The sequence below is a fragment of the Phalangium opilio genome, unplaced genomic scaffold (genome assembly GCF_054372755.1).
Source record: "Phalangium opilio isolate 3A_F unplaced genomic scaffold, DU_Popi_V2 ptg000046l_1, whole genome shotgun sequence".
Classification (NCBI taxonomy): domain Eukaryota; kingdom Metazoa; phylum Arthropoda; class Arachnida; order Opiliones; family Phalangiidae; genus Phalangium; species Phalangium opilio.
In genome coordinates this window covers 2,021,129-2,042,169 of record NW_028324169.1, presented here as the reverse complement: position 1 = coordinate 2,042,169, position 21,041 = coordinate 2,021,129, and the positions used below count along the sequence as shown (strand labels likewise).

At 43.1% G+C, this 21,041-nt stretch overlaps 10 non-coding genes across 10 annotated transcripts; all 10 read right to left on the bottom strand.

Annotated features, from left to right (window-relative positions):
* Nucleotides 1-3,468: 3,468 nt before the first annotated feature.
* On the bottom strand, nt 3,469-3,541 carry TRNAA-AGC (transfer RNA alanine (anticodon AGC)). The gene has a single exon. It is a non-coding gene; the product is annotated as a tRNA-Ala (tRNA).
* Nucleotides 3,542-9,122: 5,581 nt separating this feature from the next.
* Nucleotides 9,123-9,195, bottom strand: TRNAI-AAU (transfer RNA isoleucine (anticodon AAU)). Its single transcript has one exon. It is a non-coding gene; the product is annotated as a tRNA-Ile (tRNA).
* A 2,822-nt stretch (nt 9,196-12,017) lies between these two features.
* Nucleotides 12,018-12,090, bottom strand: TRNAI-AAU (transfer RNA isoleucine (anticodon AAU)). The gene has a single exon. It is a non-coding gene; the product is annotated as a tRNA-Ile (tRNA).
* Nucleotides 12,091-12,568: 478 nt separating this feature from the next.
* TRNAV-AAC (transfer RNA valine (anticodon AAC)) lies at nt 12,569-12,641 on the bottom strand. The gene has a single exon. It is a non-coding gene; the product is annotated as a tRNA-Val (tRNA).
* Nucleotides 12,642-12,706: 65 nt separating this feature from the next.
* On the bottom strand, nt 12,707-12,779 carry TRNAV-AAC (transfer RNA valine (anticodon AAC)). The gene has a single exon. It is a non-coding gene; the product is annotated as a tRNA-Val (tRNA).
* Nucleotides 12,780-15,327: 2,548 nt separating this feature from the next.
* TRNAI-AAU (transfer RNA isoleucine (anticodon AAU)) lies at nt 15,328-15,400 on the bottom strand. The gene has a single exon. It is a non-coding gene; the product is annotated as a tRNA-Ile (tRNA).
* Nucleotides 15,401-15,878: 478 nt separating this feature from the next.
* Nucleotides 15,879-15,951, bottom strand: TRNAV-AAC (transfer RNA valine (anticodon AAC)). The gene has a single exon. It is a non-coding gene; the product is annotated as a tRNA-Val (tRNA).
* A 65-nt stretch (nt 15,952-16,016) lies between these two features.
* TRNAV-AAC (transfer RNA valine (anticodon AAC)) lies at nt 16,017-16,089 on the bottom strand. Its single transcript has one exon. It is a non-coding gene; the product is annotated as a tRNA-Val (tRNA).
* Nucleotides 16,090-19,049: 2,960 nt separating this feature from the next.
* Nucleotides 19,050-19,122, bottom strand: TRNAV-AAC (transfer RNA valine (anticodon AAC)). The gene has a single exon. It is a non-coding gene; the product is annotated as a tRNA-Val (tRNA).
* Nucleotides 19,123-20,428: 1,306 nt separating this feature from the next.
* Nucleotides 20,429-20,501, bottom strand: TRNAV-AAC (transfer RNA valine (anticodon AAC)). Its single transcript has one exon. It is a non-coding gene; the product is annotated as a tRNA-Val (tRNA).
* Between the last annotated feature and the right edge of the window lie 540 nt (nt 20,502-21,041).

Genomic DNA, 21,041 nt, shown 5'->3' with positions numbered 1-21,041 from the left:
AATCTCGATGGTCAAAACATGTCCCTTCCAGCGCTCAAACCTGGGACCTTCCGCGTGTTAGGCAGACGTGATAACCACTACACCATAGATACGTGTTAATATAAGGTTTTCGAAGAGATCCAGCTTATTACTATGTCTAATCACGATGGTCCAAACATGTATCTACCAGGGCTCGAACCTGGGACCTTCCGCGAGTTAGGCGGACGTGATAACCACTACACCATATATACTTGGCTATTGGGAGTTTTCGAAGAGATCTACCTTATTATTATGTCTAATCACGATGGTCAAAACATATCCCTACCAGCGCTCAAACCTGGGACCTTCAGCGTGTTAGGCAGACGTGATAACCACTACACCATAGATACGTGTTAATATAAAGTTTTCTAAGAGATCCAGCTTATAACCATGTCTAATCACAATGGTCAAAACAAGCATCTATCAGGGCTCGAACCTGGGACCTTTCGCGTGTTAGGCGGACGTGATAAACACTACACCATAGATACGTGTTAATTTAAGTTTTCGAAGAGATCTAGCTTATTACTATGTCTAATCACGATGGTCATAACATGCATCTATCAGGGCTCGAACCTGACACCTTCCGCGTGTTGGGCGGACGTGATAACCACTACACCATAGATACTTGGCTATATTGAGTTTTCGAAGAGATCTACCTTATTATTATGTCTAATCACGATGGTTAAAACATGTATCAACCAGGGCTCGAACCTGACACCTTCCGCGTGTTGGGCGGACGTGATAACCACTACACCATAGATACTTGGTTATTGTGAGTTTTCGAAGAGATCTACCCTATTATTATGTCTAATCACGATGGTCAAAACATGTCCCTTCCAGCGCTCAAACCTGGGACCTTCCGCGTGTTAGGCAGACGTGATATCCACTACACCATAGATACTTGGCTATTGTGAGTTTTCGAAGAGATCTACCTTATTATTATGTCTAATCACGATGGTTAAAACAAGTATCTATCAGGGCTCGAACCTGACACCTTCCGCGTGTTAGGCGGACGTGATAACCACCACACCATAGATACTTGGCTATTGTGAGTTTTCGAAGAGATCTACCTTATTATTATGTCTAATCTCGATGGTCAAAACATGTCCCTTCCAGCGCTCAAACCTGGGACCTTCCGCGTGTTAGGCAGACGTGATAACCACTACACCATAGATACGTGTTAATATAAGGTTTTCGAAGAGATCCAGCTTATTACTATGTCTAATCACGATGGTCCAAACATGAATCTATCAGGGCTCGAACCTGACACCTTTCGCGTGTTAGGCGGACGTGATAACCACTACACCACATATACTTGGCTATTGGGAGTTTTCGAAGAGATCTACCTTATTATTATGTCTAATCACGATGGTCAAAACATATCCCTACCAGCGCTCAAACCTGGGACCTTCAGCGTGTTAGGCAGACGTGATAACCACTACACCATAGATACGTGTTAATATAAAGTTTTCTAAGAGATCCAGCTTATAACCATGTCTAATCACAATGGTCAAAATATGCATCTATCAGGGCTCGAACCTGGGACCTTCCGCGTGTTTGGCGGACGTGATAACCACTACACCATAGATACTTGGCTATTGTGAGTTTTCGAAGAGATCTACCTTATTATTATGTCTAATCACGATGGTTAAAACATGTATCTATCAGGGCTCGAACCTGACACCTTCCGCGTGTTGGGCGGACGTGATAACCACTACACCATAGATACTTGGTTATTGTGAGTTTTCGAAGAGATCTACCCTATTATTATGTCTAATCACGATGGTCAAAACATGTCCCTTCCAGCGCTCAAACCTGGGACCTTCCGCGTGTTAGGCAGACGTGAAAACCACTACACCATAGATACTTGGCTATTGTGAGTTTTCGAAGAGATCTACCTTATTATTATGTCTAATCACGATGGTTAAAACAAGTATCTATCAGGGCTCGAACCTGACACCTTCCGCGTGTTAGGCGGACGTGATAACCACTACACCATAGATACTTGGCTATTGTGAGTTTTCGAAGAGATCTACCTTATTATTATGTCTAATCACGATGGTCAAAACATATCCCTACCAGCGCTCAAACCTGGGACCTTCAGCGTGTTAGGCAGACGTGATAACCACTACTTCATAGATACGTGTTAATATAAGGTTTTCGAAGAGATCCAGCTTATTACTATGTCTAATCACGATGGTCCAAACATGTATCTATCAGGGCTCGAACCTGACACCTTTCGCGTGTTAGGCGGACGTGATAACCACTACACCATATATACTTGGCTATTGGGAGTTTTCGAAGAGATCTACCTTATTATTATGTCTAATCACGATGGTCAAAACATATCCCTACCAGCGCTCAAACCTGGGACCTTCAGCGTGTTAGGCAGACGTGATAACCACTACACCATAGATACGTGTTAATATAAAGTTTTCTAAGAGATCCAGCTTATAACCATGTCTAATCACAATGGTCAAAATATGCATCTATCAGGGCTCGAACTTGGGACCTTCCGCGTGCTTGGCGGACGTGATAACCACTACACCATAGATACTTGGCTATTGTGAGTTTTCGAAGAGATCTACCTTATTATTATGTCTAGTCACGATGGTTAAAACATGTATCTATCAGGGCTCGAACCTGACACCTTCCGCGTGTTGGGCGGACGTGATAACCACTACACCATAGATACTTGGTTATTGTGAGTTTTCGAAGAGATCTACCCTATTATTATGTCTAATCACGATGGTCAAAACATGTCCCTTCCAGCGCTCAAACCTGGGACCTTCCGCGTGTTAGGCAGACGTGAAAACCACTACACCATAGATACTTGGCTATTGTGAGTTTTCGAAGAGATCTACCTTATTATTATGTCTAATCACGATGGTTAAAACAAGTATCTATCAGGGCTCGAACCTGACACCTTCCGCGTGTTAGGCGGACGTGATAACCACCACACCATAGATACTTGGCTATTGTGAGTTTTCGAAGAGATCTACCTTATTATTATGTCTAATCTCGATGGTCAGAACATGTCCCTTCCAGCGCTCAAACCTGGGACCTTCCGCGTGTTAGGCAGACGTGATAACCACTACTTCATAGATACGTGTTAATATAAGGTTTTCGAAGAGATCCAGCTTATTACTATGTCTAATCACGATGGTCCAAACATGTATCTATCAGGGCTCGAACCTGACACCTTTCGCGTGTTAGGCGGACGTGATAACCACTACACCATATATACTTGGCTATTGGGAGTTTTCGAAGAGATCTACCTTATTATTATGTCTAATCACGATGGTCAAAACATATCCCTACCAGCGCTCAAACCTGGGACCTTCAGCGTGTTAGGCAGACGTGATAACCACTACACCATAGATACGTGTTAATATAAAGTTTTCTAAGAGATCCAGCTTATAACCATGTCTAATCACAATGGTCAAAATATGCATCTATCAGGGCTCGAACCTGGGACCTTCCGCGTGCTTGGCGGACGTGATAACCACTACACCATAGATACTTGGCTATTGTGAGTTTTCGAAGAGATCTACCTTATTATTATGTCTAGTCACGATGGTTAAAACATGTATCTATCAGGGCTCGAACCTGACACCTTCCGCGTGTTGGGCGGACGTGATAACCACTACACCATAGATACTTGGTTATTGTGAGTTTTCGAAGAGATCTACCCTATTATTATGTCTAATCACGATGGTCAAAACATGTCCCTTCCAGCGCTCAAACCTGGGACCTTCCGCGTGTTAGGCAGACGTGAAAACCACTACACCATAGATACTTGGCTATTGTGAGTTTTCGAAGAGATCTACCTTATTATTATGTCTAATCACGATGGTTAAAACAAGTATCTATCAGGGCTCGAACCTGACACCTTCCGCGTGTTAGGCGGACGTGATAACCACCACACCATAGATACTTGGCTATTGTGAGTTTTCGAAGAGATCTACCTTATTATTATGTCTAATCTCGATGGTCAAAACATGTCCCTTCCAGCGCTCAAACCTGGGACCTTCCGCGTGTTAGGCAGACGTGATAACCACTACACCATAGATACGTGTTAATATAAGGTTTTCGAAGAGATCCAGCTTATTACTATGTCTAATCACGATGGTCCAAACATGTATCTATCAGGGCTCGAACCTGACACCTTTCGCGTGTTAGGCGGACGTGATAACCACTACACCATATATACTTGGCTATTGGGAGTTTTCGAAGAGATCTACCTTATTATTATGTCTAATCACGATGGTCAAAACATATCCCTACCAGCGCTCAAACCTGGGACCTTCAGCGTGTTAGGCAGACGTGATAACCACTACACCATAGATACGTGTTAATATAAAGTTTTCTAAGAGATCCAGCTTATAACCATGTCTAATCACAATGGTCAAAATATGCATCTATCATGGCTCGAACCTGGGACCTTCCGCGTGTTTGGCGGACGTGATAACCACTACACCATAGATACTTGGCTATTGTGAGTTTTCGAAGAGATCTACCTTATTATTATGTCTAATCACGATGGTTAAAACATGTATCTATCAGGGCTCGAACCTGACACCTTCCGCGTGTTGGGCGGACGTGATAACCACTACACCATAGATACTTGGTTATTGTGAGTTTTCGAAGAGATCTACCCTATTATTATGTCTAATCACGATGGTCAAAACATGTCCCTTCCAGCGCTCAAACCTGGGACCTTCCGCGTGTTAGGCAGACGTGAAAACCACTACACCATAGATACTTGGCTATTGTGAGTTTTCGAAGAGCTCTACCTTATTATTATGTCTAATCACGATGGTTAAAACAAGTATCTATCAGGGCTCGAACCTGACACCTTCCGCGTGTTAGGCGGACGTGATAACCACTACACCATAGATACTTGGCTATTGTGAGTTTTCGAAGAGATCTACCTTATTATTATGTCTAATCACGATGGTCAAAACATATCCCTACCAGCGCTCAAACCTGGGACCTTCAGCGTGTAAGGCAGACGTGATAACCACTACTTCATAGATACGTGTTAATATAAGGTTTTCGAAGAGATCCAGCTTATTACTATGTCTAATCACGATGGTCCAAACATGTATCTATCAGGGCTCGAACCTGACACCTTTCGCGTGTTAGGCGGACGTGATAACCACTACACCATATATACTTGGCTATTGGGAGTTTTCGAAGAGATCTACCTTATTATTATGTCTAATCACGATGGTCAAAACATATCCCTACCAGCGCTCAAACCTGGGACCTTCAGCGTGTTAGGCAGACGTGATAACCACTACACCATAGATACGTGTTAATATAAAGTTTTCTAAGAGATCCAGCTTATAACCATGTCTAATCACAATGGTCAAAACATGCATCTATCAGGGCTCGAACCTGGGACCTTCCGCGTTTTAGTCGGACGTGATAAACACTACACCATAGATACGTGTTCATTTAAGTTTTCGAAGAGATCTAGCTTATTACTATGTCTAATCACGATGGTCATAACATGCATCTATCAGGGCTCGAACCTGACACCTTCCGCGTGTTGGGCGGACGTGATAACCACTACACCATAGATACTTGGCTATTGTGAATTTTCGAAGAGATCTACCTTATTATTATGTCTAATCACGATGGTTAAAACATGTATCTATCAGGGCTCGAACCTGACACCTTCCGCGTGTTGGGCGGACGTGATAACCACTACACCATAGATACTTGGTTATTGTGAGTTTTCGAAGAGATCTACCCTATTATTATGTCTAATCACGATGGTCAAAACATGTCCCTTCCAGCGCTCAAACCTGGGACCTTCCGCGTGTTAGGCAGACGTGATAACCACTACACCATAGATACTTGGCTATTGTGAGTTTTCGAAGAGATCTACCTTATTATTATGTCTAATCACGATGGTTAAAACAAGTATCTATCAGGGCTCGAACCTGACACCTTCCGCGTGTTAGGCGGACGTGATAACCACTACACCATAGATACTTGGCTATTGTGAGTTTTCGAAGAGATCTACCTTATTATTATGTCTAATCTCGATGGTCAAAACATGTCCTTTCCAGCGCTCAAACCTGGGACCTTCCGCGTGTTAGGCAGACGTGATAACCACTACACCATAGATACGTGTTAATATAAGGTTTTCGAAGAGATCCAGCTTATTACTATGTCTAATCACGATGGTCCAAACATGTATCTACCAGGGCTCGAACCTGGGACCTTCCGCGAGTTAGGCGGACGTGATAACCACTACACCATATATACTTGGCTATTGGGAGTTTTCGAAGAGATCTACCTTATTATTATGTCTAATCACGATGGTCAAAACATATCCCTACCAGCGCTCAAACCTGGGACCTTCAGCGTGTTAGGCAGACGTGATAACCACTACACCATAGATACGTGTTAATATAAAGTTTTCTAAGAGATCCAGCTTATAACCATGTCTAATCACAATGGTCAAAACATGCATCTATCAGGGCTCGAACCTGGGACCTTCCGCGTGTTAGGCGGACGTGATAAACACTACACCATAGATACGTGTTAATTTAAGTTTTCGAAGAGATCTAGCTTATTACTATGTCTAATCACGATGGTCATAACATGCATCTATCAGGGCTCGAACCTGACACCTTCCGCGTGTTGGGCGGACGTGATAACCACTACACCATAGATACTTGGCTATTGTGAGTTTTCGAAGAGATCTACCTTATTATTATGTCTAATCACGATGGTTAAAACATGTATCTATCAGGGCTCGAACCTGACACCTTCCGCGTGTTGGGCGGACGTGATAACCACTACACCATAGATACTTGGTTATTGTGAGTTTTCGAAGAGATCTACCCTATTATAATGTCTAATCACGATGGTCAAAACATGTCCCTTCCAGCGCTCAAACCTGGGACCTTCCGCGTGTTAGGCAGACGTGATAACCACTACACCATAGATACTTGGCTATTGTGAGTTTTCGAAGAGATCTACCTTATTATTATGTCTAATCACGATGGTTAAAACAAGTATCTATCAGGGCTCGAACCTGACACCTTCCGCGTGTTAGGCGGACGTGATAACCACTACACCATAGATACTTGGCTATTGTGAGTTTTCGAAGAGATCTACCTTATTATTATGTCTAATCTCGATGGTCAAAACATGTCCCTTCCAGCGCTCAAACCTGGGACCTTCCGCGTGTTAGGCAGACGTGATAACCACTACACCATAGATACGTGTTAATATAAGGTTTTCGAAGAGTTCCAGCTTATTACTCTGTCTAATCACGATGGTCCAAACATGTATCTACCAGGGCTCGAACCTGGGACCTTCCGCGAGTTAGGCGGACGTGATAACCACTACACCATATACACTTGGCTATTGGGAGTTTTCGAAGAGATCTACCTTATTATTATGTCTAATCACGATGGTCAAAACATATCCCTACCAGCGCTCAAACCTGGGACCTTCAGCGTGTTAGGCAGACGTGATAACCACTACACCATAGATACGTGTTAATATAAAGTTTTCTAAGAGATCCAGCTTATAACCATGTCTAATCACAATGGTCAAAACATGCATCTATCAGGGCTCGAACCTGGGACCTTCCGCGTGTTAGGCGGACGTGATAAACACTACACCATAGATACGTGTTAATTTAAGTTTTCGAAGAGATCTAGCTTATTACTATGTCTAATCACGATGGTCATAACATTCATCTATCAGGGCTCGAACCTGACACCTTCCGCGTGTTGGGCGGACGTGATAACCACTACACCATAGATACTTGGCTATTGTGAGTTTTCGAAGAGATCTACCTTATTATTATGTCTAATCACGATGGTTAAAACATGTATCTATCAGGGCTCGAACCTGACACCTTCCGCATGTTGGGCGGACGTGATAACCACTACACCATAGATACTTGGTTATTGTGAGTTTTCGAAGAGATCTACCCTATTATTATGTCTAGTCACGATGGTCAAAACATGTCCCTTCCAGCGCTCAAACCTGGGACCTTCCGCGTGTTGGCAGACGTGATAACCACTACTTCATAGATACGTGTTAATATAAGGTTTTCGAAGAGATCCAGCTTATTACTATGTCTAATCACGATGGTCCAAACATGTATCTATCAGGGCTCGAACCTGACACCTTTCGCGTGTTAGGCGGACGTGATAACCACTTCACCATATATACTTGGCTATTGGGAGTTTTCGAAGAGATCTACCTTATTATTATGTCTAATCACGATGGTCAAAACATATCCCTACCAGCGCTCAAACCTGGGACCTTCAGCGTGTTAGGCAGACGTGATAACCACTACACCATAGATACGTGTTAATATAAAGTTTTCAAAGAGATCCAGCTTATAACCTTGTCTAATCACAATGGTCAAAATATGCATCTATCAGGGCTCGAACCTGGGACCTTCCGCGTGTTTGGCGGACGTGATAACCACTACACCATAGATACTTGGCTATTGTGAGTTTTCGAAGAGATCTACCTTATTATTATGTCTAATCACGATGGTTAAAACATGTATCTATCAGGGCTCGAACCTGACACCTTCCGCGTGTTTGGCGGACGTGATAACCACTACACCATAGATACTTGGTTATTGTGAGTTTTCGAAGAGATCTACCCTATTATTATGTCTAATCACGATGGTCAAAACATGTCCCTTCCAGCGCTCAAACCTGGGACCTTCCGCGTGTTAGGCAGACGTGAAAACCACTACACCATAGATACTTGGCTATTGTGAGTTTTCGAATAGATCTACCTTATTATTATGTCTAATCACGATGGTTAAAACAAGTATCTATCAGGGCTCGAACCTGACACCTTCCGCGTGTTAGGCGGACGTGATAACCACTACACCATAGATACTTGGCTATTGTGAGTTTTCGAAGAGATCTACCTTATTATTATGTCTAATCACGATGGTCAAAACATATCCCTACCAGCGCTCAAACCTGGGACCTTCAGCGTGTTAGGCAGACGTGATAACCACTACACCATAGATACGTGTTAATATAAAGTTTTCTAAGAGATCCAGCTTATAACTATGTCTAATCACGATGGTCAAAACATGTATCTATCAGGGCTCGATCCTGGGACCTTCCGCGTATTAGGCGGACGTGCTACCCACTACACCATAGATCCGTGTTTATTTAAGATTTCGAAGAAATCTAGCTTATTACTATGTCTAATCACGATGGTCATAACATGTATCTATCAGGGCTCGAACCTGACACTTTCCGCGTGTTGGGCGGACGTGATAACCACTACACCATAGATACTTGGTTATTGTGAGTTTTCGAAGAGATCTACCCTATTATTATGTCTAATCACGATGGTCCAAACATGTCCCTACCAGGGCTCGAACCTGGGACCTTCCGCGTGTTAGGCGGACGTGGTAGCCACTACACCATAGATACGTGTTAATATAAAGTTTTCGAAGAGATCTAGCTTATTACTATGTCTAATCACGATGGTCATAACATGCATCTATCAGGGCTCGAACCTGACACCTTCCGCGTGTTGGGCGGACGTGATAACCACTACACCATAGATACTTGGCTATTGTGAGTTTTCGAAGAGATCTACCTTATTATTATGTCTAATCACGATGGTTAAAACATGTATCTATCAGGGCTCGAACCTGACACCTTCCGCGTGTTGGGCGGACGTGATAACCACTACACCATAGATACTTGGTTATTGTGAGTTTTCGAAGAGATCTACCCTATTATTATGTCTAATCACGATGGTCAAAACATGTCCCTTCCAGCGCTCAAACCTGGGACCTTCCGCGTGTTAGGCAGACGTGATAACCACTACACCATAGATACTTGGCTATTGTGAGTTTTCGAAGAGATCTACCTTATTATTATGTCTAATCACGATGGTTAAAACAAGTATCTATCAGGGCTCGAACCTGACACCTTCCGCGTGTTAGGCGGACGTGATAACCACTACACCATAGATACTTGGCTATTGTGAGTTTTCGAAGAGATCTACCTTATTATTATGTCTAATCTCGATGGTCAAAACATGTCCCTTCCAGCGCTCAAACCTGGGACCTTCCGCGTGTTAGGCAGACGTGATAACCACTACACCATAGATACGTGTTAATATAAGGTTTTCGAAGAGTTCCAGCTTATTACTCTGTCTAATCACGATGGTCCAAACATGTATCTACCAGGGCTCGAACCTGGGACCTTCCGCGAGTTAGGCGGACGTGATAACCACTACACCATATACACTTGGCTATTGGGAGTTTTCGAAGAGATCTACCTTATTATTATGTCTAATCACGATGGTCAAAACATATCCCTACCAGCGCTCAAACCTGGGACCTTCAGCGTGTTAGGCAGACGTGATAACCACTACACCATAGATACGTGTTAATATAAAGTTTTCTAAGAGATCCAGCTTATAACCATGTCTAATCACAATGGTCAAAACATGCATCTATCAGGGCTCGAACCTGGGACCTTCCGCGTGTTAGGCGGACGTGATAAACACTACACCATAGAAACGTGTTAATTTAAGTTTTCGAAGAGATCTAGCTTATTACTATGTCTAATCACGATGGTCATAACATTCATCTATCAGGGCTCGAACCTGACACCTTCCGCGTGTTGGGCGGACGTGATAACCACTACACCATAGATACTTGGCTATTGTGAGTTTTCGAAGAGATCTACCTTATTATTATGTCTAATCACGATGGTTAAAACATGTATCTATCAGGGCTCGAACCTGACACCTTCCGCGTGTTGGGCGGACGTGATAACCACTACACCATAGATACTTGGTTATTGTGAGTTTTCGAAGAGATCTACCCTATTATTATGTCTAGTCACGATGGTCAAAACATGTCCCTTCCAGCGCTCAAACCTGGGACCTTCCGCGTGTTGGCAGACGTGATAACCACTACTTCATAGATACGTGTTAATATAAGGTTTTCGAAGAGATCCAGCTTATTACTATGTCTAATCACGATGGTCCAAACATGTATCTATCAGGGCTCGAACCTGACACCTTTCGCGTGTTAGGCGGACGTGATAACCACTACACCATATATACTTGGCTATTGGGAGTTTTCGAAGAGATCTACCTTATTATTATGTCTAATCACGATGGTCAAAACATATCCCTACCAGCGCTCAAACCTGGGACCTTCAGCGTGTTAGGCAGACGTGATAACCACTACACCATAGATACGTGTTAATATAAAGTTTTCAAAGAGATCCAGCTTATAACCATGTCTAATCACAATGGTCAAAATATGCATCTATCAGGGCTCGAACCTGGGACCTTCCGCGTGTTTGGCGGACGTGATAACCACTACACCATAGATACTTGGCTATTGTGAGTTTTCGAAGAGATCTACCTTATTATTATGTCTAATCACGATGGTTAAAACATGTATCTATCAGGGCTCGAACCTGACACCTTCCGCGTGTTTGGCGGACGTGATAACCACTACACCATAGATACTTGGTTATTGTGAGTTTTCGAAGAGATCTACCCTATTATTATGTCTAATCACGATGGTCAAAACATGTCCCTTCCAGCGCTCAAACCTGGGACCTTCCGCGTGTTAGGCAGACGTGAAAACCACTACACCATAGATACTTGGCTATTGTGAGTTTTCGAATAGATCTACCTTATTATTATGTCTAATCACGATGGTTAAAACAAGTATCTATCAGGGCTCGAACCTGACACCTTCCGCGTGTTAGGCGGACGTGATAACCACTACACCATAGATACTTGGCTATTGTGAGTTTTCGAAGAGATCTACCTTATTATTATGTCTAATCACGATGGTCAAAACATATCCCTACCAGCGCTCAAACCTGGGACCTTCAGCGTGTTAGGCAGACGTGATAACCACTACACCATAGATACGTGTTAATATAAAGTTTTCTAAGAGATCCAGCTTATAACTATGTCTAATCACGATGGTCAAAACATGTATCTATCAGGGCTCGATCCTGGGACCTTCCGCGTATTAGGCGGACGTGCTACCCACTACACCATAGATCCGTGTTTATTTAAGATTTCGAAGAAATCTAGCTTATTACTATGTCTAATCACGATGGTCATAACATGTATCTATCAGGGCTCGAACCTGACACTTTCCGCGTGTTGGGCGGACGTGATAACCACTACACCATAGATACTTGGTTATTGTGAGTTTTCGAAGAGATCTACCCTATTATTATGTCTAATCACGATGGTCCAAACATGTCCCTACCAGGGCTCGAACCTGGGACCTTCCGCGTGTTAGGCGGACGTGGTAGCCACTACACCATAGATACGTGTTAATATAAAGTTTTCGAAGAGATCTAGCTTATAACTATGTCTAATCATGTTGGTCAAAACATGTATCTATCAGGGCTCGAACCTGACACCTTCCGCGTGTTAGGCGGACGTGATAACCACTACATCATATATACTTGGTTATTATGAGTTTTCGAAGAGATCTACCTTATTATTATGTCTAATCACGTTGGTCAAAACATGTATCTACCAGGGCTCGAACCTGGGACCTTCCGCGTGTTAGGCGGACGTGATAACCACCACACCATAGATACGTGTTAATATAAAGTTTTCGAAGAGATCCAGCTTATTACTATGTCTAATCACGATGGTCAAAACATGTATCTATCAGGGTTCGAACCTGACACCTTCCGCGTGTTAGGCGGACGTGATAACCACTACACCATAGATACTTGGCTATTGTAAGTTTTCGAAGAGATCTACCTTATTATTATGCCTAATCACGATGGTCAAAACATGTCCCTACCAGCGCTCAAACCTGGGACCTTCCGCGCGTTAGGCAGACGTGATAACCACTACACCATAGATACGTGTTAATATAAGGTTTTCGAAGAGATCCAGCTTATTACTATGTCTAATCACGATGGTCCAAACATGTATCTATCAGGGCTCGAACCTGACACCTTTCGCGTGTTAGGCGGACGTGATAACCACTACACCATATATACCTGGCTTTTGGGAGTTTTCGAAGAGATCTACCTTATTATTATGTCTAATCACGATGGTCAAAACATGTCCCTACCAGCGCTCAAACCTGGGACCTTCCGCGTGTTAGGCAGACGTGATAACCACTACTCCATAGATACGTGTTAATATAAGGTTTTCGAAGAGATCCAGCTTATTACTATGTCTAATCACGATGGTCCAAACATGTATCTATCAGGGCTCGAACCTGACACCTTTCGAGTGTTAGGCGGACGTGATAACCACTACACCATATATACTTGGCTATTGGGAGTTTTCGAAGAGATCTACCTTATTATTATGTCTAATCACGATGGTCAAAACATATCCCTACCAGCGCTCAAACCTGGGACCTTCAGCGTGTTAGGCAGACGTGATAACCACTACACCATAGATACTTGGCTATTGTGAGTTTTCGAAGAGATCTACCTTATTATTATGTCTAATCACGATGGTTAAAACATGTATCTATCAGGGCTCGAACCTGACACCTTCCGCGTGTTGGGCGGACGTGATAACCACTACACCATAGATACTTGGTTATCGTGAGTTTTCTAAGAGATCCAGCTTATAACCATGTCTAATCACAATGGTCAAAATATGCATCTATCAGGGCTCGAACCTGGGACCTTCCGCGTGTTTGGCGGACGTGATAACCACTACACCATAGATACTTGGCTATTGTGAGTTTTCGAAGAGATCTACCTTATTATTATGTCTAATCACGATGGTTAAAACATGTATCTATCAGGGCTCGAACCTGACACCTTCCGCGTGTTGGGCGGACGTGATAACCACTACACCATAGATACTTGGTTATCGTGAGTTTTCTAAGAGATCCAGCTTATAACCATGTCTAATCACAATGGTCAAAATATGCATCTATCAGGGCTCGAACCTGGGACCTTCCGCGTGTTTGGCGGACGTGATAACCACTACACCATAGATACTTGGCTATTGTGAGTTTTCGAAGAGATCTACCTTATTATTATGTCTAATCACGATGGTTAAAACATGTATCTATCAGGGCTCGAACCTGACACCTTCCGCGTGTTGGGCGGACGTGATAACCACTACACCATAGATACTTGGTTATTGTGAGTTTTCGAAGAGATCTACCCTATTATTATGTCTAGTCACGATGGTCAAAACATGTCCCTTCCAGCGCTCAAACCTGGGACCTTCCGCGTGTTGGCAGACGTGATAACCACTACTTCATAGATACGTGTTAATATAAGGTTTTCGAAGAGATCCAGCTTATTACTATGTCTAATCACGATGGTCCAAACATGTATCTATCAGGGCTCGAACCTGACACCTTTCGCGTGTTAGGCGGACGTGATAACCACTACACCATATATACTTGGCTATTGGGAGTTTTTGAAGAGATCTACCTTATTATTATGTCTAATCACGATGGTCAAAACATATCCCTACCAGCGCTCAAACCTGGGACCTTCAGCGTGTTAGGCAGACGTGATAACCACTACACCATAGATACGTGTTAATATAAAGTTTTCAAAGAGATCCAGCTTATAACCATGTCTAATCACAATGGTCAAAATATGCATCTATCAGGGCTCGAACCTGGGACCTTCCGCGTGTTTGGCGGACGTGATAACCACTACACCATAGATACTTGGCTATTGTGAGTTTTCGAAGAGATCTACCTTATTATTATGTCTAATCACGATGGTTAAAACATGTATCTATCAGGGCTCGAACCTGACACCTTCCGCGTGTTTGGCGGACGTGATAACCACTACACCATAGATACTTGGTTATTGTGAGTTTTCGAAGAGATCTACCCTATTATTATGTCTAATCACGATGGTCAAAACATGTCCCTTCCAGCGCTCAAACCTGGGACCTTCCGCGTGTTAGGCAGACGTGAAAACCACTACACCATAGATACTTGGCTATTGTGAGTTTTCGAATAGATCTACCTTATTATTATGTCTAATCACGATGGTTAAAACAAGTATCTATCAGGGCTCGAACCTGACACCTTCCGCGTGTTAGGCGGACGTGATAACCACTACACCATAGATACTTGGCTATTGTGAGTTTTCGAAGAGATCTACCTTATTATTATGTCTAATCACGATGGTCAAAACATATCCCTACCAGCGCTCAAACCTGGGACCTTCAGCGTGTTAGGCAGACGTGATAACCACTACACCATAGATACGTGTTAATATAAAGTTTTCTAAGAGATCCAGCTTATAACTATGTCTAATCACGATGGTCAAAACATGTATCTATCAGGGCTCGATCCTGGGACCTTCCGCGTATTAGGCGGACGTGCTACCCACTACACCATAGATCCGTGTTTATTTAAGATTTCGAAGAAATCTAGCTTATTACTATGTCTAATCACGATGGTCATAACATGTATCTATCAGGGCTCGAACCTGACACTTTCCGCGTGTTGGGCGGACGTGATAACCACTACACCATAGATACTTGGTTATTGTGAGTTTTCGAAGAGATCTACCCTATTATTATGTCTAATCACGATGGTCCAAACATGTCCCTACCAGGGCTCGAACCTGGGACCTTCCGCGTGTTAGGCGGACGTGGTAGCCACTACACCATAGATACGTGTTAATATAAAGTTTTCGAAGAGATCTAGCTTATAACTATGTCTAATCATGTTGGTCAAAACATGTATCTATCAGGGCTCGAACCTGACACCTTCCGCGTGTTAGGCGGACGTGATAACCACTACATCATATATACTTGGTTATTATGAGTTTTCGAAGAGATCTACCTTATTATTATGTCTAATCACGTTGGTCAAAACATGTATCTACCAGGGCTCGAACCTGGGACCTTCCGCGTGTTAGGCGGACGTGATAACCACCACACCATAGATACGTGTTAATATAAAGTTTTCGAAGAGATCCAGCTTATTACTATGTCTAATCACGATGGTCAAAACATGTATCTATCAGGGTTCGAACCTGACACCTTCCGCGTGTTAGGCGGACGTGATAACCACTACACCATAGATACTTGGCTATTGTAAGTTTTCGAAGAGATCTACCTTATTATTATGCCTAATCACGATGGTCAAAACATGTCCCTACCAGCGCTCAAACCTGGGACCTTCCGCGCGTTAGGCAGACGTGATAACCACTACACCATAGATACGTGTTAATATAAGGTTTTCGAAGAGATCCAGCTTATTACTATGTCTAATCACGATGGTCCAAACATGTATCTATCAGGGCTCGAACCTGACACCTTTCGCGTGTTAGGCGGACGTGATAACCACTACACCATATATACCTGGCTTTTGGGAGTTTTCGAAGAGATCTACCTTATTATTATGTCTAATCACGATGGTCAAAACATGTTCCTACCAGCGCTCAAACCTGGGACCTTCCGCGTGTTAGGCAGACGTGATAACCACTACTCCATAGATACGTGTTAATATAAGGTTTTCGAAGAGATCCAGCTTATTACTATGTCTAATCACGATGGTCCAAACATGTATCTATCAGGGCTCGAACCTGACACCTTTCGAGTGTTAGGCGGACGTGATAACCACTACACCATATATACTTGGCTATTGGGAGTTTTCGAAGAGATCTACCTTATTATTATGTCTAATCACGATGGTCAAAACATATCCCTACCAGCGCTCAAACCTGGGACCTTCAGCGTGTTAGGCAGACGTGATAACCACTACACCATAGATACTTGGCTATTGTGAGTTTTCGAAGAGATCTACCTTATTATTATGTCTAATCACGATGGTTAAAACATGTATCTATCAGGGCTCGAACCTGACACCTTCCGCGTGTTGGGCGGACGTGATAACCACTACACCATAGATACTTGGTTATCGTGAGTTTTCTAAGAGATCCAGCTTATAACCATGTCTAATCACAATGGTCAAAATATGCATCTATCAGGGCTCGAACCTGGGACCTTCCGCGTGTTTGGCGGACGTGATAACCACTACACCATAGATACTTGGCTATTGTGAGTTTTCGAAGAGATCTACCTTATTATTATGTCTAATCACGATGGTTAAAACATGTATCTATCAGGGCTCGAACCTGACACCTTCCGCGTGTTGGGCGGACGTGATAACCACTACACCATAGATACTTGGTTATCGTGAGTTTTCGAAGAGATCCAGCTTATTACTATGTCTAATCACGATGGTCCAAACATGTATCTATCAGGGCTCGAACCTGACACCTTTCGCGTGTTAGGCGGACGTGATAACCACTACACCATAGATACGTGTTAATTTAAGTTTTCGAAGAGATCTAGCTTATTACTATGTCTAATCACGATGGTCATAACATGCATCTATCAGAGCTCGAACCTGACACCTTCCGCGTGTTGGGCGGACGTGATAACCACTACACCATAGATACTTGGCTATTGTGAGTTTTCGAAGAGATCTACCTTATTATTATGTCTAGTCACGATGGTTAAAACATGTATCTATCAGGGCTCGAACCTGACACCTTCCGCGTGTTGGGCGGACGTGATAACCACTACACCATAGATACTTGGTTATTGTGAGTTTTCGAAGAGATCTACCCTATTATTATGTCTAATCACGATGGTCAAAACATGTCCCTTCCAGCGCTCAAACCTGGGACCTTCCCCGTGTTAGGCAGACGTGATAACCACTACACCATAGATACTTGGCTATTGTGAGTTTTCGAAGAGATCTACCTTATTATTATGTCTAATCACGATGGTTAAAACAAGTATCTATCAGGGCTCGAACCTGACACCTTCCGCGAGTTAGGCGGACGTGATAACCACTACACCATATATACTTGGCTATTGGGAGTTTTCGAAGAGATCTACCTTATTATTATGTCTAATCACGATGGTCAAAACATATCCCTACCAGCGCTCAAACCTGGGACCTTCAGCGTGTTAGGCAGACGTGATAACCACTACACCATAGATACGTGTTAATATAAAGTTTTCTAAGAGATCCAGCTTATAACTATGTCTAATCACGATGGTCCAAACATGTATCTACCAGGGCTCGAACCTGACACCTTTCGCGTGTTGGGCGGACGTGATAACCACTACACCATCGATACTTGGCTATTGTAAGTTTTCGAAGAGATCTACCTTATAATTATGTCTAATCACGATGGTCAAAACATGTCCCTACCAGCGCTCAAACCTGGGACCTTCCGGGCGTTAGGCAGACGTGATAACCACTACACCATAGATACGTGTTAATGTAAGGTTTTCGAAGAGATCCAGCTTATTACTATGTCTAATCACGATGGTCCAAACATGTATCTATCAGGGCTCGAACCTGACACCTTTCGCGTGTTAGGCGGACGTGATAACCACTACACCATAGATACGTGTTAATTTAAGTTTTCGAAGAGATCTAGCTTATTACTATGTCTAATCACGATGGTCATAACATGCATCTATCAGGGCTCGAACCTGACACCTTCCGCGTGTTGGGCGGACGTGATAACCACTACACCATAGATACTTGGCTATTGTGAGTTTTCGAAGTGATCTACCTTATTATTATGTCTAGTCACGATGGTTAAAACATGTATCTATCAGGGCTCGAACCTGACACCTTCCGCGTGTTGGGCGGACGTGATAACCACTACACCATAGATACTTGGTTATGTGAGTTTTCGAAGAGATCTACCCTATTATTATGTCTAATCACGATGGTCAAAACATGTCCCTTCCAGCGCTCAAACCTGGGACCTTCCGCGTGTTAGGCAGACGTGATAACCACTACACCATAGATACTTGGCTATTGTGAGTTTTCGAAGAGATCTACCTTATTATTATGTCTAATCACGATGGTCAAATCATGTCCCTTCCAACGCTCAAACCTGGGACCTTCCGCGTGTTAGGCAGACGTGATAACCACTACACCATAGATACGTGTTAATATAAGGTTTTCGAAGAGATCCAGCTTATTACTATGTCTAATCACGATGGTCCAAACATGTATCTACCAGGGCTCGAACCTGGGACCTTCCGCGTGTTAGGCGGACGTGATAACCACTACACCATATATACTTGGCTTTTGGGAGTTTTCGAAGAGATCTACCTTATTATTATGTCTAATCACGATGGTCAAAACATATCCCTACCAGCTCTCAAACCTGGGACCTTCAGCGTGTTAGGCAGACGTGATAACCACTACACCATAGATACGTGTTAATATAAAGTTTTCTAAGAGATCCAGCTTATAACTATGTCTAATCAAGATGGTCCAAACATGTATCTATCAGGGCTCGAACCTGACAACTTTCGCGTGTTAGGCGGACGTGATAACCACTACACCATATATACTTGGCTATTGGGAGTTTTCGAAGAGATCTACCTTATTATTATGTCTAATCACGATGGTCAAAACATGTCCCTACTAGCGCTTAAACATGGGACCTTCCGCGTGTTACGCAGACGTGATAACCACTACTCCATAGATACGTGTTAATATAAGGTTTTCGAAGAGATCCAGCTTATTACTATGTCTAATCACGATGGTCCAAACATGTATCTATCAGGGCTCGAACCTGACACCTTCCGCGTGTTAGGCGGACGTGATAACCACTACACCATATATACTTGGCTATTGGGAGTTTTCGAAGAGATCTACCCTATTATTATGTCTAATCACGATGGTCAAAACATGTCCCTTCCAGCGCTCAAACCTGGGACCTTCCGCGTGTTAGGCAGACGTGATAACCACTACACCATAGATACGTGTTAATTTAAGTTTTCGAAGAGATCTAGCTTATTACTATGTCTAATCACGATGGTCATAACATGCATCTATCAGGGCTCGAACCTGACACCTTCCGCGTGTTGGGCGGACGTGATAACCACTACACCATAGATACTTGGCTATTGTGAGTTTTCGAAGAGATCTACCTTATTATTATGTCTAGTCACGATGGTTAAAACATGTATCTATCAGGGCTCGAACCTGACACCTTCCGCGTGTTGGGCGGACGTGATAACCACTACACCATAGATACTTGGTTATTGTGAGTTTTCGAAGAGATCTACCCAATTATTATGTCTAATCACGATGGTCAAAACATGTCCCTTCCAGCGCTCAAACCTGGGACCTTCCGCGTGTTAGGCAGACGTGATAACCACTACACCATAGATACTTGGCTATTGTGAGTTTTCGAAGAGATCTACCTTATTATTATGTCTAATCACGATGGTCAAATCATGTCCCTTCCAACGCTCAAACCTGGGACCTTCCGCGTGTTAGGCAGACGTGATAACCACTACACCATAGATACGTGTTAATATAAGGTTTTCGAAGAGATCCAGCTTATTACTATGTCTAATCACGATGGTCCAAACATGTATCTACCAGGGCTCGAACCTGGGACCTTCCGCGTGTTAGGCGGACGTGATAACCACTACACCATATATACTTGGCTTTTGGGAGTTTTCGAAGAGATCTACCTTATTATTATGTCTAATCACGATGGTCAAAACATATCCCTACCAGCGCTCAAACCTGGGACCTTCAGCGTGTTAGGCAGACGTGTAACCACTACACCATAGATACGTGTTAATATAAAGTTTTCTAAGAGATCCAGCTTATAACTATGTCTAATCAAGATGGTCCAAACATGTATCTATCAGGGCTCGAACCTGACAACTTTCGCGTGTTAGGCGGACGTGATAACCACTACACCATATATACTTGGCTATTGGGAGTTTTCGAAGAGATCTACCCTATTATTATGTCTAATCACGATGGTCAAAACATGTCCCTTCCAGCGCTCAAACCTGGGACCTTCCGCGTGTTAGGCAGACGTGATAACCACTACACCATAGATACTTGGCTATTGTGAGTTTTCGAAGAGATCTACCTTATTATTATGTCTAATCACGATGGTTAAAACAAGTATCTATCAGGGCTCGAACCTGACACCTTCCGCGTGTTAGGCGGACGTGATAACCACCAC